Source organism: Myxine glutinosa, chromosome 6 (assembly GCF_964187855.1).
Source record: "Myxine glutinosa chromosome 6, kmMyxGlut1.1, whole genome shotgun sequence".
NCBI lineage: Eukaryota > Metazoa > Chordata > Myxini > Myxiniformes > Myxinidae > Myxine > Myxine glutinosa.
Genome location: NC_136266.1, coordinates 48005640 through 48031525, shown reverse-complemented (window position 1 = coordinate 48031525; position 25886 = coordinate 48005640). Strand labels below are relative to the sequence as shown.

The 25886-nt window shown below is 44.2% G+C and overlaps 1 protein-coding gene and 1 long non-coding RNA gene across 2 annotated transcripts in view; both read right to left on the bottom strand.

Moving 5' to 3' along the window:
• Positions 1 to 25886, bottom strand: part of LOC144892601 (uncharacterized) — a 1198808-nt gene that overhangs the window by 659282 nt on the left and 513640 nt on the right. The window lies entirely within an intron of this gene.
• The window catches only part of LOC137429177 (uncharacterized), an 83635-nt gene that overhangs the window by 27667 nt on the left and 30082 nt on the right, over positions 1 to 25886 (bottom strand). Inside the window, exons 2-3 of the long non-coding RNA XR_010984826.2 lie at positions 12879 to 12958; positions 3540 to 3572 (exon numbers count right to left, since the gene is read on the bottom strand). This is a non-coding gene — a long non-coding RNA (uncharacterized LOC137429177). The remainder of the gene's footprint in view (positions 1 to 3539; positions 3573 to 12878; positions 12959 to 25886) is intronic.

Here is a 25886-nt window from a genome sequence, read left to right as displayed (position 1 = left end):
CCCAGGACGAGGAAACAAAGAAGAAGCGCCGTTTCCTCTGCAATGCTGTTTATGAAGAGGTGCTAACGAGATAAAGGTGTGTACAATGTACATGTAGACAATTTTTATTATTATTTATTTATTGAAGAATAATTGTTTCGAAACGAATTCATCAAAAAAAGTTCCCAACTTCTTTTGGCAGTCGTACACCATGTTAGGATCTCCTGGAGAAGTGCCGTTTCCTCAGCAATGCTATTTATGAAGAGCTGCTAACGACATACAGGTGTGTACATGTGGACACTTCTTATTATCTATTTATTGATTGAGGCAAAATTTGTTTCGAAATTAATTCATCAAAATAAGTGCACAACTTATTTTGGCAGTCGCTACACCATGTTGGGATCTTCTGCCCAAGAGCCTGCTTCAGCCATTGTCAGTTCTATGTGGCGGCCTGTAGGGTTGGCAGATCCAGCAGCCTCCGCATTCTTGCCCAGGACGAGGAAACAAAGAAGAAGCGCCGTTTCCTCTGCAATGTTGTTTATGAAGAGGTGCTAACGACATAAAGGTGTGTACAATGTACATGTAGACACTTTTTATTATTCTTTGTTTGGGAGGGAGATGGGAGGGTGATGGGGCAGGGTGATGGGCCAGGGTGATGGGGCAGGGTGATGGGGCAGGGTGATGGGAGGGTGATGGCAGGGTGATGGCAGAGGGTGATGGCAGAGGGTGATGGCAGAGGGTGATGGCAGAGGGTGATGGCAGAGGGTGATGGCAGAGGGTGATGGCAGAGGGTGATGGCAGAGGGTGATGGCAGAGGGTGATGGCAGAGGGTGATGGCAGAGGGTGATGGCAGAGGGTGATGGCAGAGGGTGATGGCAGAGGGTGATGGCAGAGGGTGATGGCAGAGGGTGATGGCAGAGGGTGATGGCAGAGGGTGATGGCAGAGGGTGATGGCAGAGGGTGATGGCAGAGGGTGATGGCAGAGGGTGATGGCAGAGGGTGATGGCAGAGGGTGATGGCAGAGGGTGATGGCAGAGGGTGATGGCAGAGGGTGATGGCAGAGGGTGATGGCAGAGGGTGATGGCAGAGGGTGATGGCAGAGGGTGATGGCAGAGGGTGATGGCAGAGGGTGATGGCAGAGGGTGATGGCAGAGGGTGATGGCAGAGGGTGATGGCAGAGGGTGATGGCAGAGGGTGATGGCAGAGGGTGATGGCAGAGGGTGATGGCAGAGGGTGATGGCAGAGGGTGATGGCAGAGGGTGATGGCAGAGGGTGATGGCAGAGGGTGATGGCAGAGGGTGATGGCAGAGGGTGATGGCAGAGGGTGATGGCAGAGGGTGATGGCAGAGGGTGATGGCAGAGGGTGATGGCAGAGGGTGATGGCAGAGGGTGATGGCAGAGGGTGATGGCAGAGGGTGATGGGGCAGGGTGATGGGGCAGGGTGATGGGCGGGTGATGGGAGGGTGATGGGAGGGTGATGGCAGAGGGTGATGGCAGAGGGTGATGGCAGGGAATTAACATTAACGAATAAAATTTGTAATGTAATAATTTGTAATAATTTGTAGTAATATAATAATAATAACGATTTCTGCTCTGTTTAAATTCTGTTTCAATTTGTTGATATGCCTTGCAAACCTTTTTGGAATACATACTGACACTGCACTTTCAGGTCTCCTACAAATCCTACCCTGTCGCCTCACCGTGGCGTAGGAGTGGCAATGGTCAATGGCATCGAATGTCATGGCTAGCAAAGACAGGGAGGTAAACTTGATTTAAATTTGGAAAAATTTTTTTTTATTTTTTTCCCCCAAGGAACGGGCACCCACGTACGGGCACGTCCTAGTTTAGTAGAAAATGAGTTAAAAACATCACCTCCCATCCAAAACTTCAGATCATCATCCCCCATCCAAATCCATGATATTTTCAACCCCCGTTAACCATCCACCCCCAAGCTCACTTCTTTCCAACTTTCCTGTTTTTCCTTCCTGAGAGTTTGCTTCCGTATCCATCTTGTCCACCCCCTGTGTTCTCTGCTTGTCCTCATTCTTCCTCACATCCCTTATCTTCACGGTCTCTCTCTCTCTCTCTCTCTATTTTGTCCCTCATCCCGGCTGCTGTGTGTTTTCCCCCTCTCCTTCTGCTGTTCGTTTTTGTTCTGTTGCATCCTGATCTATTCTATGTTCTAGCCCCTCCATGAGCCTTAACTGTACAAAAACAAGAGAGTGCATGGAACTTCCTTTTTGGAATGATTTTCAATTTTGTTTGATTGTCAGACAGGCAGACAAAGTCAAAAACAAATTATCTCTCTCCTCTCCGCACATGCATAATCGAGACAAATTCAGAGCCAAAGTACTGTAAGACGACGGGCTCATTTTCCAATGAATGTTCCAATTCGCATACAAAATATAACATTTAATTGAAATCAAGTTGTTCCTTGATCATAAACTAATGTTTGTAGACAGAATGTAGAGACAGACAAAGTGAAGGAATTGCTCAACCCCGCTTTTCACTTCATGTGCACGGAGTATAAATATGTTTTATAGACGAGACAAGACTTGTGTTGTATTTTTTTTTTTTTTTGTATACAAGATCGAGGCTCGGGTAAGAGCTAACAATAATGACAAAAACAAACAGAAAAAAAAAAACCGACACATAAGACGAAATAAAGGGAGCGGGAGACAACATGGGGAGAGAGGGGGAAGCACACAAGTACAACATTTGAGAGCAGGGACATCGGGAGATCTGTGGGAGGGAGAGGGCTTGGGGGGAGGAGGCGAGGGAAGGGGGGTAGGGGGTGGGAGAGGTAAAAAAAAAAAAAAAGACATGGACACTGCTAGAACTTCCAGGAAAGAAGTCGGAATTTCAAAAAAAGTAGATCTGGGGTGAATTAACGGGGTAGAAAAGATCAAGGTTTTGGATGGGGGAAGATAAGAGATGGTGGTGAACAGCTGTTTTAAAGACCTGGAGGGAGGAGTGGGATTGAAGAGAGTGAGGGAGTTTGTTCCACAGGTGGAAGAAAAGAGGAATGAAAGAGCGAAGGTGAGCAGAGAGTCTCGATTTTGGCAGTTTCACCAGAAGAGGGTTGCTGGCAGATCTTGTGCGACCTGTAGGAATATTGAAATTGGAGATTGTATTTAAACCTGTAGTGGAGATTTTGAAAGGAACCCGCACCGTAAGATGAGATTTGAGCTAGTGGGACAAGATCGGAACCACGGGAGGGAATCGCTACACTTATAGAGGACAACTGTCTGTGTGCTTCTGCCTTAATATTAAATATTTAAACAATATGTACTGTAAATATTTAAAGTTTATTTATTTATAATAAAACGATCCCACTTATAATCTTGCCAGTTAGAAAACAACATTGGCAGTGTTTGATAAGATGTACTCCACTGAATCCCTAATTACTCAGAGGGAGACAAAGATGGAGTGAGATTGAATGTGGAGATTGAATATGACAAACGGGGATAAACACAGTGGAGATTTATTTTCCCAAGGAGAAAAAACAAAAGTAGTGGGTGACGCTAAAAAATGAAAAAAGCGTGTACATGTGGCGCTACCTTGTGGCGGGCTGTTTGCAGTACTCCCAAATCCTGTTGCGGAATGCAAGGGGGGGGGGGGGGAGGGGGGGGGGGGGAGAGGGAGCAGGAATGGATAATAATGCACAAACTCCTGCAAAGATCCATGTTTTATGCGAGCTTTCTTCAAGGGAAAACAACAAAAATGTTTGGAAAATCTTGGTGACAAGACCAAAAGTAAACGAACAAGTTAGAGAAAAGCTATTCGACTCATTTTACCTTATTACATATAACACACATCAAAAGAGAACCTGACCAGGTCATTGGCACATAGTGGCTTTCATTTTTGAAATCATACTGTGGGATCTTTAATGTTTGCAGCATAAATCATTCAGGACTGGGCAGCCGCCTTCACATCCGCATTTAAAGAATGGTACCTCCTCTACTTCCGAGGGCCTTTCACTTACTCACTGCAGACAGGTTGGTGGTCTTTCTGTCTTCTACCGACTCCTCTCCGGCCTTGCCCCCCCCCAGCTCTCTCTGTGCTCTGTCCCCCAAATATTCCTACAGGTCGCACAAGATCCGTCTGCAACCCTCTTATGGTTAAACTGCCAAATTCAAGACTCTCTGCTCACCTTCACTCCTTCATTCCTCTTGTCTCCCACCTCTGGAACAAACTCTCCCACTCCCTTCAATCCCACTGCTCCCTCCAGGTCATTAAAACAGCTGTTCACCACCATCTCTTATCTTCCCCCATCCAAAACCTTGATCTTTTCTACCCCCGCTAATTTCACCCCAAATCCACTTCTTTGAAATACCAACTTCTTTCCTGGAAGTCCTTGGTGTCCTTGTGTTTTATACTTCTCCCACCCCCCCCCCCCCTTCCCACGCCGCCTCCCCCCAAGCCCTCTCCCTCCCACACATTCCCGATGTCCCTGCTCTCAAATGTTGTGCTTATGTGCTTCCCCTTCTCTCCCCGTCTTGTCTACCGCTCCCCTTTTTATATACTTTGTTTGTTTGTCTGTTTGATTTGTTTGTGTGATAAATGTTAGCTCTTTCACGAGCCTCGATTCTGTATACAAAAAAAAAAAAAAATGGCGTGCTCCAAGACACACCACCCTTCTGGAATACCACCAGAACAGAACAGCCACAGACAACACTGTATGCTAAACCAAAGAGGACTGCTGTTACGTATGGGACGGTGCTCTTGCATCCCATTTTGTACTTCCTGAATATGGTAGGACCTAACCATTCTGTTACCTTGCTTATGATGAAAAGAAAGCTGACTGGCCTATTGTGGAGATGGTTAGTTTTGACACCATTCTTATAATTTGGAGTAACATTCCATGATGCAGGAGGATCATGGTCCTCAGAGAAAGATGTGGAAAGAAGCAGTGAAAGAGGAGTCCGTTTCGGAGGCAGCCTGTGGCTGCTGGTTGAATCATTTTTTGGAAGTGTGGCTGTGCCGTTGATGCAGTGCCCTGTTGCAAGTAAGCCGGTACTGACTCTGCCAACCTCGGAAGAATGACGAGCTGAATCAACCCACCTGGTATTATTTCAATGGCCTGGATCTTAAGCCAGCAACTTTAAACGTCAAGCCAACACCATGCTTAGTGAAAGAGGAGTAAACAGAGCAGATGAAAAACTACTCACTGTGATGACTTTTGAAGCTCACTCTCATATATACTCAGGGTCTCTCCTACCATCACTATCCTTTAGCATTTGTAAATTTGAAGTCAGGCTCATTTTATTTTTCTTCTGAAATGTTTACATGCCAATATCCATGCCCTCTTCAGGTTCTTCCACGAGTATCAAATCAATAAAGAAAAAGAAGATCTGCGGCACTTGATGTGATCTGCATCAGAAGCAAGTATTTATCTGTTTGAGTGCTGCTGGCCACGATCATGGCTTCACGTGTTGGCAACGATGGTGTCTGCGTCATTGTTCAACAATCTGTATTGCTTGTTCCAACTTAAGTGTTTGTTCCTCTGGTTGCCTGCTATGGTTGCCTTAAAAACAATACAGATTATAAAGGTCAACAAACCTCAATTTAGTTTGCCTGAAAAAATATCATATTTTCGTGTTGTATACTGGAAAATTCAGCATTCAAATGGTGAATGCCAATTTACAGTTGCACAAACTTATTTTTGTTGTAGAATGGGAAAGGTAGACATTAATTAGACAGAACAACACAATACATGCGATTTGGCGAGCAAACAAATCTGGCTTGTAACATTAATGAGTACAAGTTCGTACAATTTAAGAAAGTGAAAGTTTAAATGTTTTGGGGGAATGCAGCAGGGAAGATCAGCATCATATTAAATTGTGTAGACCTGAATAATTATGGCGAGTAGCAAACAAAATTGCAATAGGATTTTTTTTTTGTTTGTTTTCTTTGTATACAACATCGAGGCTTGTGTAAGAGCAAACATCAATCACAAAAAAAAAACACACATAAAACATATGATAAAGGGAGCGGGAGACAAGATGGGGAGAGAGAGGGAAGCACGCAAATACAACAGCAGAGAACAGGGACGTCGGGAGATCTGTGGGAGGGACGGGGCTTGGGGAGGAGGAGACATGGGAAGGGGAGGGGGGGGTGGGGTTGGAGAGGTATAAAACACATGGACACTGCAAGGACCTCCAGGAAAGAAGTCGGTATTTCAGAAAAGGTATTTAATTTCATAAAATAGATTTTGTGGCATAACATTAGGAGAAGGACTTACAAGTATTTGCGTATTTAGGGCAAGATGCTTAGGTAGTCATCTTAGTGGCTGGGTAGTAGTGAGCAAGCTAAAAATATCACTTGAGGGCTGGCAGGAAAGCCTAGATTCTGGGCCCAAGAGGAACGCTCACTCGCCTTTGACTTGTCTAGCCTGCGTTTGAGTCTCATCAATGTTTCACATGCAGGGCAATGTATCAGTCTGAGCACCATCCACGGGATGGATGTTAAGTCAGAAACTGCCTGCCATGAGGTATTTGTGAACGTTAAACATCCCACGGTATTTTGTGAAGACTGGAAGAGTCATCGCTGGCACCCGGCCTGAAGAAAACTTTCAATCAACATCAGGCCTGCACCTCCCAAATGGTTCGTGAAATACTTCGGCCAAAAACGTTCCCCAGCTGACCCCACCATAAGGTGGAATAATTAGGTCCATCAAGGTAGTAGTACTTTCATATTAAAAACATTACTTGGCTGTATTTAGGACATCTTCTATACTATAAGAGTGATGTTGGTCTGTCTGTGTGTGTGTCACCATTTTTCTCAGAGATGGCCAATCGCATCTCAGTCAAACTGTCAAAGGTTCATCAGTGAGAGCAGGCGAGTGTTTTAGGCAAAAAAAAAGATTTTTAGAAAATTTTGAAAAATAAAGTGGGATTAATTTTCGAATTGTTCTGTAGTGCTTAAGCCTTTGTAGTTATGCGAAAGCTAATACTCGTATTATATGAACCTTGACCCAATTCCTTAGTGGGTGAACGGAAGTGTTTTTGGCCCCAACAAAAAATAGAAAAAAAACAACCTTTTATTTCTTCAAAAATGCCAACAGGATTAGAATAGCAACGGGCAATGCTGGGTACATCTAATGGTTAGCGTGGCAGGCTTGGGGTCCTAAAGCCCTGAGTTCGAAACCCGTTCAGCTGTTGAATTAATACCAGGTGGGTTTGACTCAGCCTGTCATCCTTCCGAGGTCGGCGAAATGAGTACCAGGGTACTGGGTCCTCTCTTAAGGAGGTTGGTAGCAGGATCTAGACTCCAGCCATCATAAAAACACCTCATTCTGTAGCTGTAGCATTAAGATTTCCCTTCACTGGAACTAAGGGGCCTAGCCTGAACCATGAAAAACAGCCCCACATCATTATTTACAGGTGGCACTATGCATTCTAGCATGTCGCGTTCTCCTGGCATCCACCAAACAGATTCGTCCGTCGGACTGCCAGATGGTGAAGCGTGATTCATCACTCCAGAGAACGCATTTCCACTGCTCCAGAGTCCAATGGCGGCGAGCTTTACACCACTGCAGTCGAGGCTTGGCATTGCACATGGTGATCTTAGGCTTGGGTGCGGCTGCTCGGTCATGGAAACCCATTTCATGAAGCTCCCGACAAACAGTTGTTCTGCTGACGTTACTTCCAGGGGCAGTTTGGAACTCGGTAGTGAGTGTTGCAACCGACGACAGACGATTTTTACGTGCTACGTGCTTCAGCACTCGGCGGTCCCGTTCTGGGAGCTTGTGTGGCCCTCCTCTTCGCGGCTGAGCTGTTGTTGGTCCTAGACGTTTCCACTTTACAATAACAGCACTTAGTTGACCGGGGCAGCTCTAGCAGGGCAGAAATTTGACGAACTGACTTGTTGGAAAGGTGGCATCCTCTGACGGTGCCACGTTGAAAGTCACTGAGCTCTTCACTACGGCCCATTCTCGTGCCAATGTTTGTCTATGGAGATTGCATGGCTATGTGCTTAATTATATATACCTGTCAGCAAAGGGTGCAGCTGAAATAGCTGAATCCACGAATTTGTAGGGGTATCCACATACGTTTTGTCATGTAGTGTATAAATTACTAGAACAGCACTTGGTAGAGCGCATACCTCTGCCAGGCTGAACAGTTTATGGTATGTATCCCACTTATAGGGTGGATATGGATTCGGACCTTAACCAAAATTTAATCGGCTTGTTCTTGTCACCTAACCAACTTGCCAACAAAGTTTAGTCATAACTCATCCATAACCTTTTGAGATATCGTGTTGTATATCGCTTTTGCCCGATCTCTCAATGGTGAAGGATCACTTAAAAATTAAACAACTCTCGTATCCGAATCCATATTCAGATCTTCACCAAAATCGAATCAATTAGTCCTCATCACACACACACAACCTCTCCACCCAGTTTCGTCCAAATCGGTCCACAACTTTTTGAGATATCCTGCTATACAGTGCATTCAGAAAGTATTTAGACCCTTTCACATTTTTCACATTTTGTTATGTTGCAGCCTTATGCTGAAATCGTTTAAATTCATTTTTTCCCTCATCAATCTACACTCTATACTGCATAATGACAAAGGGAAAACAGGATCTTAGAAAGTTTTGCAAATTTATTAAAAAGAAAAAACTGAAATATCACATTGACATAAGTATTCAGACCCTTTGCTATGACACTTGAAATTTAGCACAGGTGCCTCCCATTTCCCTTTATCATCTTTGAGATTTTTCTACACCTTGATTGGAGTCCACCTGTGGTAAATTCAATTGATTGGACATGATTTGGAAAGGCACACACCTGTATATAAGGTCTCACAGCTGACAATGCATGTCAGAGCAAAAACCAAGCCATGAGGTCGAAGGAACTGCCTGCAGAGCTCAGATGCAGGATTGTGTGGAGGCACAGATCTGGAGAAGCCTTCAAAAACATTTCTGCTGCATTGAAGGTTCCCAAGAGCACAGTGGCCTCCATAATTCTTAAATGGAAGAAGTTTGGAACAACCAGGACTCTTCCTAGAGCTGGCCGTCCGGCCAAACTGAGCAATCGGGGGAGAAGGGCCTTGGTAATAGAGGTGATCTAGAACCCGATGGTCACTCTGGCTGAGCTCCAGAGATCCTGTGTGGAGATGGGAGAAACTTCCAGAAGGACAACTATCACTGCAACTCTCCACCGATCTGGGCTTTATGACAGAGTGGCCAGACGGAAGCCTCTCCTCAGTGAAAGACACATGAAAGCCCACAGAATCTTGTTTCTCACAGTCGGAGAGTCCTTTCGGTGTTTTTTTGCAAACTTCAATGCAGCTGAAATTTTTTTGTAGGCTTCTCCAGATCTGTGCCTCCACACAATCCTGTCTGTGAGCTCTGCAGGCTGTTCCTTCGACCTCATGGCTTGGTTTTTGCTCTGATATGCATTGTCAGCTGTGAGACCTTATATAGACAGGTGTGTGCCTTTCCAAATCATGTCCAATCAATTGAATTTACCACAGGTGGACTCCAATCAAGGTGTAGAAACATCTCAAAGATGAGCAAGAGAAATGGGAGGCACCTGACCTAAATTTCAAGTGTCATAGCAAAGGGTATGAATACTTATGTCAATGTGATATTTCAGTTTTTTCTTTTTAATAAATTTACAAAACTTTCTAAGATCCTGTTTTCTCTTTGTCATTATGGGGTATTGGGTGTAGATTGATGAGGAAAAAAATGAATTCAAACGATGTCAGCACAAGGCTGTAACATAACAAAATGTGAAAAAAGTGAAGGGGTCTGAATACTTTCTGAATGCACTGTATATAGTTTTTGGCCCCATCTTTCAATGGTGAAAAAACACTTTAAAAGTTCTTCTAGATAGACTGATCAAAATCCGAATTTTCACCAAAATAGTTTCACAAAAAATCCGAATTTCGTCCTTCACATGCTCTACCTCTCTGTCAAATTTCGTCCGAATCCGTCCGCAACGTTTTGAGATATCTTGTTCACAGACAGACAAACAGACAAACAAACAGACGAACAGGGGTGAAAACATAACCTCCATCCACTTTTGGTGGTGGAGGTAAAAATGGCTTGGCTAATCTGCACTAAATTTAGCATACGTGTTGGAAGGGTCAGGTGTTCTCATATTTGATATCTCATCGACTCAGATGCTACCTAAACAGAGAAAACCATACAAAAAGGAGAAAATAATGATGGCGGGGCACATGGTAAAGATGATCCCTCCTTTTTTGGAATACCATTGTCGAGCATTGTGAGTTTATATAAACCCAGCATCTCAGACATAGAAGATAAAAAACTGGGAGGTTTAGTGTCGATCTGCATTGGCGGACAGGTAGAACAATGGATATAATCAACAGTATGTTCACTGACGTACTGTGCATGCTGAACCTGGGGCGACAAAGTGTATGAAGCAAGGAAAAGTTGATGCTTCAGGCATTACTCGTTCGTTGGAGCAAAAAGAAGAAGATTTCTATCTCTCTTATCCTCTATGTCTCCCAAAATAGACAAACTTATAACCACCCATTCAAACTCTTTCCTCCTCCACTTGTGGAAACTTTAGCTGTCACCATGCCAATTATCTGGAGGTTGGTACCTCTTCAACCAAAACACAGCACTGCAACAAAGGACTTCTGTGACTCCATGGGCCTGAACGAACATGTAAACTTTTCAAGCCAGATTTCTGCCAATATCCCTTCTGGTGCTGGTAATGCCCACCTTTCCTTCTTACATCTCCCATTCCTCCACTCTTGGACAATTCGTTCACCCAATTAAGATTTTGTGAGAGTCCACCTCAGAAGTGCAGGGTCTGGCAGTTCACTCATGTTAACTGGTGGGACTGTAAGTTACCCTCTCTCTTCAGGATTGGCCTTGTATTTACAAAACACCGATAATGGTGCTGTCTGATAATTCCTCCACAAAAAGCATGCTCTCTTTTATGAACAGGATCATCCCATCTCATCTACGGCTTTCATCGCCAACCTCACGCCCCTGGTCCTGCATCCTGTCATGAGGCAGTTGTCTTAAAACAACTAGCCTTCTATTCATGGAAGGCAAATCTTTCCTAAGCCAATCTCATGCCATTCCACAAAGCCAGTGACAAGAGTGCATCCAATCTCCATTCAGGAGAACCAGAAAAACAACACCTAGCCAAGTTCAAGGCTGAACTCTGGAACTTATCCCCTTCCTCAAAGATATAGTGTCAACTTTTCAAGTCTGTCTCTGGTGTATGCTGCACCCCAGCTAAAGGTCTAAATTCTGTGTTTGCTTCCCAATCTCACGTACACAACCCCTCTCTCCATGTACCTACTGTACCGAACCTGCTCTGCTGCTTTTGTATATCCTCCTTCTGTTCTGCTCAAATTATAATTTGCAACCAGTCACCGTCCATCTACTTGAATGTCAGAAAGTATCACTGCATTACACAACAGGGTGAAAAAACAGATTCTCTTAACTATAGTCCAATAAGCTAAGTCGTGGAATCCATCATCGCAGTTGACATTGAATCCTTCCTTTACTCCTATGCCTTGATGTTGTACAATCAGTTTGGTTTTGGACCAGGTCACTCCACCCTGGACATGCTGTACTTCCGCTCTCCCAACAATTGAAGGAGGCTCTTAATCTCAGACGAGAGATTAAGGCCATTTATTTGGACACATCTCAAGCATTTGATACAGTCTGGCACACACCTTGTTCTCTAAACCCTCAGCCAACAACATCCAGGGCCACCTCCTCTCATGGCTTGCTGATTTCCTCCACGCTCATAGTGAGCATATGGCTTTCAATGGGATCCTCTCATGTCCTCTTCCTGTCAAGGCTCGATGGCCCCAAAAGTGTCTTTGACTCAATCATATTCCTCATCATCAATGATCTTTCACTTCTTTGAAACACTCTCCTGATCTCTTTTGCTGATGACTCAACCCCTCTGCTATAGCATCCCTCATTCTTCTGATAGCTAGGCAGCAGTCTCTTCCCTTTCTGAAGACCTTGATAGAATGAGGATCTGGTCCAACACCTACGATATGTTTCAATCCCAACAAATCTCACTGTATTCTACTGCCTCCTTTCTGGCCTTCCACCCTCTGCCATTTTTGTGCTTTGTTCCCCCAGGTTTCTCCAGGGCACATGTGTTCTGCCACCAACCGACTTCTGGTGAAACTCCTAAAATCCACGCCCACTGCTCACATCTCCTCATTTGTTCCTATATTCTCTCACCGATAAAACCAACTTCCCCTCCAGGGATCGAAGGTGGCAATTCACCTCTGCAGATCATTCCCCATCCATTCTCATGATTTTTGCTACCCTCAGTAATCCCCATCAATCCCACCATCTTCCTTTTCAGGTTATTATATTTTGGCCCCCTCTTCCTCCACTCACCTTTTGGTTTTTTTGTTCCATTGCCGTTTCATCCCCTGTTTCCCTTTCTTTTTCTTTTAGCCACCTTCTTGACCTTGGAACCAGCTTGTTCACTTTGGGTCTTCATCCTCCTCCCCTTCGCTGATTCTTCCTTTAAATGTCCCTCTGTCATTTCCCTCCAGCCTGCTGTTGGTGTGTTTCTTTGCTTTCCACTGTGCTCCTGTTTCTGTATTCTAACTTCTGTGATCTAACTCTTCAACAAGCCTAGACTTTGTATACAGGAAAAGTGAAATAAAGGGTAAAGTGGGATTGAAACAGGTCACTAATGTAATTCATAAAAAGTAAACGAATCACATTAATACAATGCAATATTGCAATGGATGCACAGAAGAAAGCATGACAATGAGCAATCAGCATCAAGCAATTGTTTTTGGCTTGGAAAAGTCTGACAACTATTAGCAGGGGAACACCGTTAATGACAATGGAGAAAAGTTTACAAAAATGAGCGGGTGCGAAGATGTATCAACAGCACAAATAATACCCAAGGAGACGACTCTTACCTCATGTCTGTGATCCAAGAAACCTGTCAGTGCTGAGACCGAAGCAACACGTTGAAGGCGCAGAATGACAAGAAGGAAATCTAAAACGACAAGCAATGATAAGTGAGTTTGTGAATTTTGAGAAAGCTTTCGATCACATGAATTGAACAAAACTGATGGAAGTCCGACAGAATTTTTTTGTTGACCAGAGAGATAGAAAGCTGATAAGTCATTTATATTTAGGTCAGTCAGTAATGATGAGAATCTGTGACAAAATAATCCTGGGATTGTAGGAAAGAGGATATAACAACAACAACAACATGCATTTTAAGGCCATTTTCCCTGCCAGAGCGGGGGTTAGCCTTGCGGTCCCCATGACAATCTTCTCCATTTTGCCCTATTTTCTGCATCTCCCCTTGTTAAACCCCTTGCCTGCATTTCTTCTTCCACCATCTTTAGCTAAGTCTTTCTCGGTCTTCCCCGTCCTCTACTTCCTTCTACATTCATTTCCATCACTCTTCTCAACCAGTCACTTTCATCCTTCCTCAACACATGACCAAACCATCTCAACCTGTTCCTCTTCACAGCATCAATCACAGGCTCTATTCCCATCATCTTTCGCAATTCATCATTTGTCTTCCTCTCTCTCAACGATACTCCGCACATCCACCGAACCATTCGCATTTCCACCCTTTCTAGCCTTCGTTGCTGCTCTACGTTCATTACCCATGTCTCGCTCCCATAAATCAAAACACTTCTCACACATGCAGCATACACCTTTCCCTTCAGCTTCAACGACACTCCCCTTCTCATCAGCACGCCACTCAGTTCCCGAAACTTCTTCCATGCACATCTCACTCCAGCAACCATTGCCGAGTCTGATCCACCTACTCCATTCAGCATGTCTCCAAGGTAGCAAAATGTTTTCACACCTTCCAGCTTCACGCCGTCTCCAAGATCCAACTCAACATTTCCTCCATCTGCAGCTCCCCCTGTGCACACCTTACATTTGAATGTAGCTGCCACACTGGTTAATGACCCTCTCAGACCACTACATTTTTGATGAACCCACTCAGCGCATATTGTACATTGAATGGAGTTCACTCCAACACCCTTCCTGCACACAGCACATGGCCACTTCCCAGTTCTTTCCACCTCACCACATGCTTTACCACTTGCCATCACCTTCGTCTTTCTGATATTCACCTTCAGACCTTTTGTCTTCATACATTCCTTCCACTTGTTCATCTTTTCCTTCAGTCCATCTATACTTTCCGTAATCAACACCAGATCATCTGCATACAACAACTCCCACGGTAAACCCTCCTTTACGTTCTGAGCCAGCACATCCATCACAGCTACAAATAGTAGTGGACTTAGTACGACCCTCCCACCTTCACCTCAAACTCACCACTGTTCCTGTCCTTCGTCCTTACAGCTGTGCGCGCTCTTTTGTACATTGCCATCACTACTCTGATCAACCATTCCTCCACTCCTAATTTCCTCAATGCCCATGTCTATACTTCGCGTGGAACCCTATCGAATGCTTTCTCCAGATCAACAAACCCAAGAAACAACTTCTTCCTCTTCTCCATGTACTTCTCCTGCAACTGCCTCACAACAAAGAGCACGTCTGTCGTTCCTCTTCCTGGCATAAATCCAAACTGAATTTCGTCGATCTTCACTTTCTTCCTTATCCTCCTCTCCAACACCCTTTCCAATACCTTCATTCCATGCTCCAATAACTTTATCGCCCGGTATGAGCCACACTCCCTAGGGTCACGTTTCCCCTTTGTTACGTGCTCTTCCCCGGCCCCCTGGTCACGGTGTACCTCCGAGCCCCGAGAGGAGTCACGGCAGAAAAATGTGTTATTCTCTATGTCAAAGATCAATGGTGAAGCCACACCAATTGTTACTCACAAACAAATATTGTATTAAGATCACACAAGAATAACAGTACAACAATAATATGAATCAAAAGTACAATCAATATCCAATGATGGTACCATCAGTTTTGTAATATACACAAAGAATTAAGTTAAGCACCCCCCCCGTTTTTTTACAACCTCGCACATTACAAGTTTGTTGTCGTCAAAACAGTGTAATATACCCATGATATTGCTATATTTTCTGGAGAAGTGATATTATGGTCACATAAAAACATAACAATCATGCCGTTTTCAATATTTTATTCTGAATAATTTAAGGTGAAATTTTTTGGGAATTTTAGGCATATTTTCACCTCAATTTAAGTATGGAGCTATAGGTCCATCACGGACAGTGTGGATGACGTTTATGTTTTCTAACGTACAGTCATTGTTCTGAGAAGACCTCTAGCGATCTTTGCGTCAATAACGTGTGTAGGACCCACGTGATCGGATCACTGACTCAACCCTACGTCTCATAGACCCTGTAAGCCGTCGTATGCGTTGCTGTGGCAGGTTGTTCCATTCCCGATGTAATGCACGTTCCAATTCATCCAGATTGGCTATTGGAGGGACCATCTTCGCAATTTGTCGTCCCAACATGTCCCAAACGTGCTCGAGGGGGTTCAGGTCAGGACAGTACGCAGGCCAGGGGATGGTTGTCACAGCACCTTGCTCCAGCAAGGCTCGGACGCGTCTCGCACGGTGAGGCCTGGCGTTGTCCGGAAATCCTGAATACCACCGTAATCCCGCACTTCGATGACCACACCCTCGCCAGCAGACCCATCTTCATGGATGACATGCCAATCTGGATGCCAATTGGATGCCAATCTGGATGAATTGGAACGTGCATTACATCGGGAATGGAACAACCTGCCACAGCAACGCATACGACGGCTTACAGGGTCTATGAGACGTAGGGTTGAGTCAGTGATCCGATCACGTGGGTCCTACACACGTTATTGACGCAAAGATCGCTAGAGGTCTTCTCAGAACAATGACTGTACGTTAGAAAACATAAACGTCATCCACACTGTCCGTGATGGACCTATAGCTCCATACTTAAATTGAGGTGAAAATATGCCTAAAATTCCCAAAAAATTTCACCTTAAATTATTCAGAATAAAATATTGAAAACGGCATGATTGTTATGTTTTTATGTGACCATAATATCACTTCTCCAGAAAATATAGCAATATCATGGGTATATTACACTGTTTTGACGACAACAAACTTGTAATGTGCGAGGTTGTAAAAAAACGGGGGGGGTGCTTAACTTAATTATTTGTGTATATATAACTCACTGCGCTCCAAGTGAGTGAACCAAGAACATTCCCAATGTCTCTTATTACCGGCTCCAAAGCCAGAGTTGATGTGCTCCAGCGATCGCCAGAACGATGTCCCATCGAGACCAGAATCCCGTTCGGATGGCAAGAACAGTCACACAGCCGAAGCTGTACAAAGGCGCCCTCAAGGCGCCTGGGAAATCCAAAGGCGCCCTGCAGGCGACTGAGAGATCACACCCTCGGGTATGGACGAATTAACCTTCAAAAAGCGACGTCACACACACACGCCCCAGGTCGACGACTGAATGCGGTGGAGATGGTCGAAAAGAGACGAAACCGCGAGCGAAGCACAAGTCCTGCACGGGTCAAAATGGCCGACGACCCGCTCTTGAGACGCAACGGCCCGGCGATAATTCTCCTCGGAATCCACTGCCAAAAACCTGACACGCAGGTTGATCGGTCACAGCGATGACATCTCTGTCGCAGGAATTCCTTTCCCGGAAACCCGAAAGTTCGCTAGTGACTCTTGCTCGCCAACGTTCGCTTCAGAACTCGGAGCGACTTGGCTTTCTTGTCCGACTCACTCGCTCCGCCCTTTTTCCTCCCACTTCTTCCTCTTCGTCGTCCGGTTCCCGATCCGGTTTCCTGTTTCTTTTAACGTTAACTTTTTTACCTTTTGAAACAGTTCATGGACAATAAACCTTTTGAAAACAATAATAGTACATGGAATCAGAAATATTTACAGTGGATGCAAACCACCACAACGGAAGTGACGAATCCGTAACACCTTGTATAGAGGGACGAGGGTACTCGGTTCCAAATCCACTGGAATGCTGCCTTTTTTCACCACCAGATTACAGATCTCTGTCATTCTCTTCACACCCCAACTTCCTGCTGCCTTCAACACATCTCCCACAACTCCCGTCGGCCCTCCCGCTTTTCTACTCTTCATTGCTTTTATCGCTTCCTCAACTTCCTTCTCAGTTATCCTCTCTATAACCACCTTTAGAGGCCATTTTTCCCCGCAAGCGGGGGTTGGCCTTTTTCGGGAACCGTGGTTGTTGTTGTTTTTCGGTCCCCTTTTTGAAGCGATGTTTTACGGCCGGATGCCCTTCCTGACGCCAACCCTTTTTGCCGCCTTTAACGACAAACAGGGAATTACCAGTGAACTGGTCCTCAATTAGCCGACCTCGGAAGGATGACAGGCTGAGTCAACCCCCCTGGCATTAATTCAGCGATCGACCGGGATTCGAACCCAGGATCCTAGGATCCTAAGCTGACACCCTAGCCACTAGCCCAACACCAGCCCAACACCTCTCTGCCGGTCCTAAAACTGGGTTACTCTCTATGTTGCCATCCCATTCATTCTCTGTATTCAACAGCATTTTCATATATCTTTTCCATCTTCCTTTAATTCCATCTGGGTCCACAACGATTTGTCCCACTTCATCCTTCAAGCAACTCACCCCCATCACATCACACCTCTCTTTCGCTATCTGCTTTGCAATCCTGAATACCGCTCTCTGACCCTCTTCCGAATCCAAGCGTTCTCTGAACATTTTCCTGCATGCCTCCTGCGCCTTTGCTACCTCTTTCTTTGCAGCCTTCTTGGCTGCCTTATAACTTTCATGCTCTGCTTTTTCTGCTCCCGTACTCTTCGCCTTCTGCCACTCCTTGAACTTCTTCCTCTTCTCGTCATTCCTCTTTCCAACTTCATCATCCCACCACCATGTTTCCGAGTGCCTCGGTAGTGCTTTTGTCCATCCACATACCTCACCAAAGGCTCCCAACAGACTATCTTTCATTGATATCCAACCACTTTCAAGCTCAACCACATCATCTTCTACCCTACTCAGCCTCTCTTTTAATGCCTCCCTTACTGTCACCTCTTTACTGTAGCCTGGTGTTTGCTTAGTGGTTAGAGTGCCGGCTTGGGATCCTCGGATCCTGGGTTCGAATCCCGGTCGATCGCTGAATTAACGCCAGGGGGGTTGACTCAGCCTGTCATCCTTTCGAGGTCGGCAAATTGAGTACCAGTTCACTGGTAATTCCCTGTGTGTCGCAAGGGGCGACTAACAGGGTTGGTGGCAGGAAGGGCATCCGTCCATAAAACATTGCTTCAAAAAGGGCCATGGTGCCCAAAAAAGGCCAACCCCTGCTCTGCGGGGAAAAATGGCCTCTAAAGGTGGTTCTTTCTTACTCTCACCTCTTTCAACCTCCACACCTTCATTCTCGGTTGGTACTTCACTCGCCGAGCTCTCCTCGCACCTTTCACCCTTATATTGCAGACAACCAAGTGGTGGGTGCTGTGAAACAGCCTCCTCCTCCGGGATCACCTTTGTGTCCCGGAGGTGCCCGCTATCTCGCCTACGCACCATCAGGTAGTCAACGGTTGTCGTCGACCCACCTGACGTGTATGTAACAAGCTTATTATCCTCTTTCTGGAACTGAGTATTACAAATCAACAAATCAGCTCCATCAGCAAACTCCAAAATCCTTTCACCTTCTCCATTTCTCACACCATATCCGTAACCCCCATGAACTCCCTCAAAACCGTCCATACTCCTTCCCACATGTCCATTTAGGTCTCCTCCTACGACAACAACTTCCTCATCTTTCACGTTTTCCATCAGCTTCTCTATCGCACACCAGAACTTGTCCTTCTCTTCATCGCTCCGACCAACCTGCGGACCATATCCTGAGATGACGTTCACCAAGAGCTTTCCAATCATCATTTTCACCATCATCAACATATCACTCACTCTAGTCACACTCACCACACTGTCTACAAACTCCTCAGAAAACAGGACACCAACACCATTCATGCCCTCCGGGCACCCTTGCCACACAAACTTGTATTTCTGTCCCTGCCTACCCTTCACCATTCTCACACCAATTCCCTTCCATCTCGTCTCTTGCACACAACATATGTCCACTCTTCGTCTGACCAATACTTCCACCACTTCTCCTGATCTCCCTGTCATTGTCCCTACATTCCATGTCCCAAACCTCAGAAACCGATCTCCACTTCGGGCTGTACCCTGCCCATATGTAGTTGTAATTGTCATGGTTCTCTTTTTGAGGCAACGTTTTTATGGCCGGATGCCCTTCCTGACGCCATCCTTCTTAGTCGCCTCCTACGACACGCAGGGATACGGTGTACCTATTCTAAACTAGGGTACACACCGGGATGTAGGAGGAAAGGATGTAGGAAAGAGGATATGTGCATCAAATTTGTTCCTTGTTACCAACCATCTTCAACTCATCGGTAGAGGCACTTTTTGAAGAAGCATTGGAGGATCTTGATGATGGAATAAAGGTTAGAAGCTAGCTGATGAAGCTGGTTAGGCTGGCAGAAGATTAGGCCATTACAACAAACAGAAAAAAAGGATTGCAAAGACTGGTGGAGGCTTTTAGTAAAATATGTAAAGAATGTAGAATTAGGATCAATGTGATGAAGACTAAGGTGATGAGAATAAGCAAAGATGCACGTAAAAGCTTGATGATTAACATAAATGGACATGAACTGCAACAAGTTGGAGTTTCAATACCTGGCTAGCTTAGTGACTGAGAATGCCAAATGTCAAAAAATAAACAAGAAAGAATAGCCATAGCCAAAGAAGCTTTTAGCAAAATAAAGATTATGGGAAAAGCTTCAACATACAGCTAAGGAAGAGGTGAGTGAAATCCTTTACTTGGAGTGTGGTGCTATATGGGTCTGAGACATGGACCTTGAGAAAGAAGACTCCGAAGAGACTGGAAGCTTTAAAATGTGGACATGGCAAAGATTGGAAAAGATTGACGAGGTAAATGCAAGAAAAACTAGAACGGCACTCGGTAGAGCGCATACCTCCGCCAGTTCCTCCGCCAGGGTGTTTTGTATCCCAATGATAGGTCATATCTGGATTCGAACTTGAACCAAAATCGAATTGGCTTGTTCTTGTCAATTACCCAACTCATCCACCAAGTTTTGTCATAACTCAACAACCTTTTGAAATATTGTGCTACATATCGTTTTTGGTCATATCACTCAATGGTGAAGAAATCACTCAATGGTGAAGAATCACTTAAAAAATTTTTTAAATTCTAGTATGTGGATACAGATTCTGATCTTCATCAAAATCGAATCAATTTGTCTTTGTCACACACCTAACCTGTCCACCAAGTTTCGAACGAATCTGTCCAAAACTTTTTGAGATCTCCTGTTCACAGACAAACAAACAAACAAACAGATAGGGGTGAAAAGATCCTTCGGTGGCGAAAGTAATGAAGAAGTTTTTGAGTAGGTGCTGGAGAGGAATTCGAGACATTTAGGAAGAGACAGAAAAACTGGCTTGATCACATGTTGAGAAAGTATGGATTGCTGAAAGAGGTGATAGAAGGATAGGATGGGAGGAAAGAAGCAGAGATGAAGACAGGAAATAATGTTGCAAGAATGGATGAAAGATGAAGGTGAATACAAAAAGGTGAAAATGAGAGTCATTGACACGTTGCGCCCTTGGAAATCACGAATCTGTCAAAAGGAAGAGCACTTCAGGAGGAGCAGAAGCAAGTTAGAGCAGAGATGATATCTAATGATGACTGCAATGATCGATTTCACATCACTCCATATAGTCCAGGCCCCAGGGGCATGTGTAATCCCATGAGAATTTTATGATACATCGAATATTTTACTCTGAATGTACGGATATGTAATAGAACATTGGAAAACAGTAGGGTTCCATGTTTTTGTATGACTTTAATAATACATTTGAGATTCTAGAATGGGGACACCCTATAATGGGCCGGCTGGGAGAGATTTTCAAGATCTGAATTCGTTAATAATGAATATAATATCGGCAAGTAACATATCAAATGAAAGAGTATGCTATTGAGAAACGAAATAAACTAGTGCTGTTGATATTTTACGCAGTTGCAATGACATTTTGACGTTTTCGTGAAATATGAGTGGCCAAGGTTGGTTCATATAATACTGTAAGCACACATCCTCATATGAACATTTATATACATTATGTTACATGTATATTATTTAACATTATTTGACATTCATGTCATATGACTTGTCCAAACGTTGATTACTCAAGTTTGTCTTCACTATGATCACCATCAGATTTGTCGTCAGACCTGAAAGGCTCATCAGATTTGTTTGCGCAACGATCCTCGTCGGACTCGCACATCCACATTTCGGTGCAAGACATGCAATTTTTCCTGCATGAGCATGAGATTGAGGTAGCACACTTCCTGATTGAGCATCCACACTTTACAAGCTCCATTACTGCAGAAGGTGCTGGCGGTAGGTCTGACATATTTGCTGTGTATGATGTACCATCAAGTGTCCACTGGTAATCAAAAGGGGTACGATGTATCATCAAGTGTCCACCTGTGATCAAAAGGGGTACGATGTACCAGCAAGTGCGCACCCATAATCAAAAGGGGTATGATGTACCATCAAGTGTCCACCCATAATGAAAAGGGGGTACGATGTACCATCAAGTGTCCACCCGTAATCAAAAGGGGTACGATGTACCATCAAGTGTCCACTCGTAATCAAAAGGGGTACGATGTACAATCAAGTGTCCACTCGTAATCAAAAGGGGTAGGATGTACCATCAAGTGTCCACTCGTAATCAAAAGGGGTATGATGTACCATCAAGTGTCCACCCGTAATAAAAAGGGGGTACGATGTATCATCAAGTGCCCATGCATAATCAAAAGGGGTACGATGTACCATCAAGTATCCACCTGTAATCAAAAGGGGTATGATGTATCATCAAGTGCCCACCCATAATCAAAAGGGATATGATGTACCATCAAGTGTCCACCCACAATCAAAAGGGGTACGATATACCATCAAGTGCCCACCCATAATCAAAAGGGGTATGATGTACCATCAAGTGTCCACCCGTAATCAAAAGGGGTATGATGTACTATCAGGTATCCACCCAAAATCAAAAGGGGTATGATGTACCATCAAGTGTCCACCCACAATCAAAAGGGGTATGATGTACCATCAAGTGTCCAGCCACAATCAAAAGGGGTACGATATACCATCAAGTGCCCACCCATAATCAAAAGGGGTATGATGTACCATCAAGTGTCCACCCGTAATCAAAAGGGGTATGATGTACTATCAGGTATCCACCCACAATCAAAAGGGGTATGATGTACCATCAAGTGTCCAGCCATAATCAAAAGGGGTATGATATACCATCAAGTGTCCAGCCATAATCAAAAGGGGTACGATGTATCAAGTGCCCACCTGTAATCAAAAGGGGTACGATGTACCATTGTGTCCACCTGTAATCAAAGGGGGATGGTAGGTTGGGATTTGCTATAGAGTCATTTGCCCAAGTCATCTACTGGTAGTGAGCTCTGAGAATGTGGTATCTCAAGGTGGCACATGTGGGAGGTGGTTTCTCTGCTTCTGCTTGGTACTTCTTGAAGAGATGCCATCTGATCATAGCAATGTTGACTATGATAGAGCGTGGGCAATATAGCTCACACGCAAGCTCCTCCAGTGCACCATGTTTCTTCCGATGGTTGGTCCGTTCTGCCAAGCTGACCAAGCACATGAAGAATGTTATACCTTGATGTATTCAGTGTTCCAACATTTTAGTTCCCCTTTCCCAGAAACCCATCCAGTTGCATCAGAACCAGTGATTGTCTTGAAACCCGGTAAAGACTCTGTGCCATCTTCTCCAACAGCATTTCATCGTATCCAGGTTTGAGAGGCATGAGATGGCATTTGTCTTCTGTACCTATTATCATGCATGCGTCATCACCAAGCTGCCTCTGCCTATTCGTGTTGCCAAGATGAAAACATCGGTATCGGGCGACATAATATGTACAGTACATGGAGGATAAGTAGTGTGTCTGCTTCCTTATGGTTACTTGACAAGTCACTGACATCAAAGTGCTTTGATTCTGCTCTGATACTCATGGAAACCAGTAGACATTTATCAGCATTGTTAAAGTGAGCTAGGGTCTTGTTTGCAAAGTACACAGTGAGCTTGTCCTTCATTTTGTTGTTACAAGGAACTTCCTGAATGCAACTTTTATCTGTGTGGCGTCGTTGACAGCAAAGTGATAAGAGCCATCATCCTTGCCTATCGATGTCTTCTCATCATCTGCTTCAGTGATTGATCTGTGTGATATCGATTGAAGACCTGATGTATGTTGTCATGCATCGTTGCCCGTCGTTCAATCGCTCGGACTAAATGCTGGCAAATTCCTCACAAGTTTCCACGGACAGCATGGACAGCTCTTGGACAACAACGATTCCATCTATAATGAGAGTCTTGCTGCCTTGATTTTCCGCATTGCCTGCGATGGTTTCTAGATGGGGAATGAAATGCCTTGGTTCACTGTCCATTTCTGTGTGAGCTTCTAAGGTCGCCATCAGCTTAGACTTTCCAGGCAGACAAGAAGGGAGCTGCCAATAGAGATCTTGGAATGAAACTGAATGTAGACATGCCAACAGCTACTTGGAGATCCACATCTGGGCGTGATCTTGCAATGATGAGCAGTTGAGCGAACAGTGATCGGTTCTCGTTGAGCTCAACAACACGAGCGGATAAATTTACTTTTGGTGTCTTTGGAGCGGATTTCCATGTTAGTAGATTGAGCATCATCCATCATCTTTTCCCAAGGACTGATTGGACCAACTATGCACTTTGTTATGAAATCCTCAAAGCACTGCTTTCCAGCTTCATAGTTCCTAAGAATGTCAGCTTTGACTTTCTCAGACATTACTGCTTGTGTGGCTATATTCACCAAGCATTTCTTTTCCTGTTTGAATGGATTGCAGTCTTCGATAATATACTGTAGTTTGTCAACTTGGTGGTGCACCTGGCATTTTGTGATGGATGGAGAAAGCTCATGATGTTTTTCTCGTTGCTGTGTAGACATTGGCCATTTTATGCACTTGTTCAGACAGTCTGTTCATCGCCGGTGTGACCAAGAAGAACCTCGCCAATGCTTCAGGAATACAATGAATTAATATTGTGCAATAATTATACCAGGATTTGTTATCACATCCTGATAGATATAGTGTGTACATAAAATATCCTTCAATTTGATATGTCACACGACTATATTGCAGACATTTACAAAAACTCGTTTTTGTTCAAAGTACCTCAAAATCCCAAAAACCTCAAAATCAGTCAAAATCTTCAGTGACCTCAAAATGACCTTCAGAGTTATGAAAAAAAAATGGAACCCTATTTTATTGTATTCTTCATACATTTTTGACATAATATAGCTTGGGTGCCACGATTTATCATGAGATTCCCACGGGAGTGTATATCCCTACATATGCGACTACACTAATAGTTGTTGGCTTCATGGTTAAGGTGTCTGGCTTGAGATCCTAGGATCCAGAGGTTGAGCCCCTGTCATGCAATTGAATTAACACCAGGTGGGTTGACTCAGACCGTCATCCTTCCGTGGTCAGCAAAATGAGTACCCGCTTACTGGTAATGGGGGGCATTGCATCAGTCGCACAGCCGCACCCCCAGAAAATGATGCAGCCAAGCAGCCACAAGCTGCATACGATCCCCCACCACAACTCAATAGTGGGAGACCATTTATTGGGCAATTCGGAGATGAATGTCCTGACTAGATAAATGAACTCAATGGGACTTACCTAAGTTTAATAGCATGTTCCAACCCGATTGATCAACTGCTGATATTCTCTAGATCAGCAAAAAACGAGGGAATAGTTTCAACAAGGACAATGTGATAGAAATGGAGCAATAATTAGTAATAATTAAAGATGGCTTCACATATGAAAAATGAAGCATTGGAGACGCAATTGAATAAATTAATTATTGCTTCTAGAACAGTTTCTGGAAAGAGGCCAGATTCAGAATGCAGAAAAGAAAAAGCCATCAACAACTAAATGCTGCTTCAGTGCACTAAGAAAATTAGCCATTGAGGCGTAGAGAGAATTCTAGATGCCATTGGCAGAAAGCTTGGCAAACAGGATCGGATGCCCAGCTGTGCCAAATGCATTTCAGTCCTGTTGACGTCTCTATACTTCTGCATTATCCCCTCCTCCTTTCTTTCACAGCTACTTCTCTCCACATTCTTCTCCCTCCTCTTCCCAGTGGAAACACAACATAGCTCTGGTGCAACACTATTGTCAGGTATGAAAAAGTTTTCGATATCACCGTCTTTACAGCCTGTCAGTGCCAAACATCCTCCCTTTCTTTTGCAGTACCTGCCCCATCAAACAAGTCTTTTCTGCAAAAGAGAAACCTTGTTTTTAATTTAATAAAATACTGTATTTAAACTTTTTTTAACATTGATCTTTGGCTCTTCATAAAGGAGCTTGTACATGCAGTGCATTCAGAAAGTATTCAGACCCCTTCACTTTTTTCACATTTTGTTATGTTGCAGCCTTATGCGGAAATCGTTTAAATTCATTTTTTCCCTCATCAATCTACACTCAATACCCCATAATGACAAAGAGAAAACAGGATTTTAGAAAGTTTTGCAAATTTATTAAAAAGAAAAAACTGAAATATCACATTGACATAAGTATTCATACCCTTTGCTATGACACTTGAAATTTAGCTCAGGTGCCTCCCATTTCTCTTGGTCATCTTTGAGATGTTTCTACACCTTGATTGGAGTCCACCTGTGGTAAATTCAATTGATTGGACATGACTTGGAAAGGCACACACCTGTCTATGCAAGGTCACACAGCTGACAATGCATATCAGAGCAAAAACCAAGCCATGAGGTCGAAGGAACTGCCTGCAGAGCTCAAAGACAGGATTGTGTCGAGGCACAGATCTGGGGAAGCCTACAAAAAC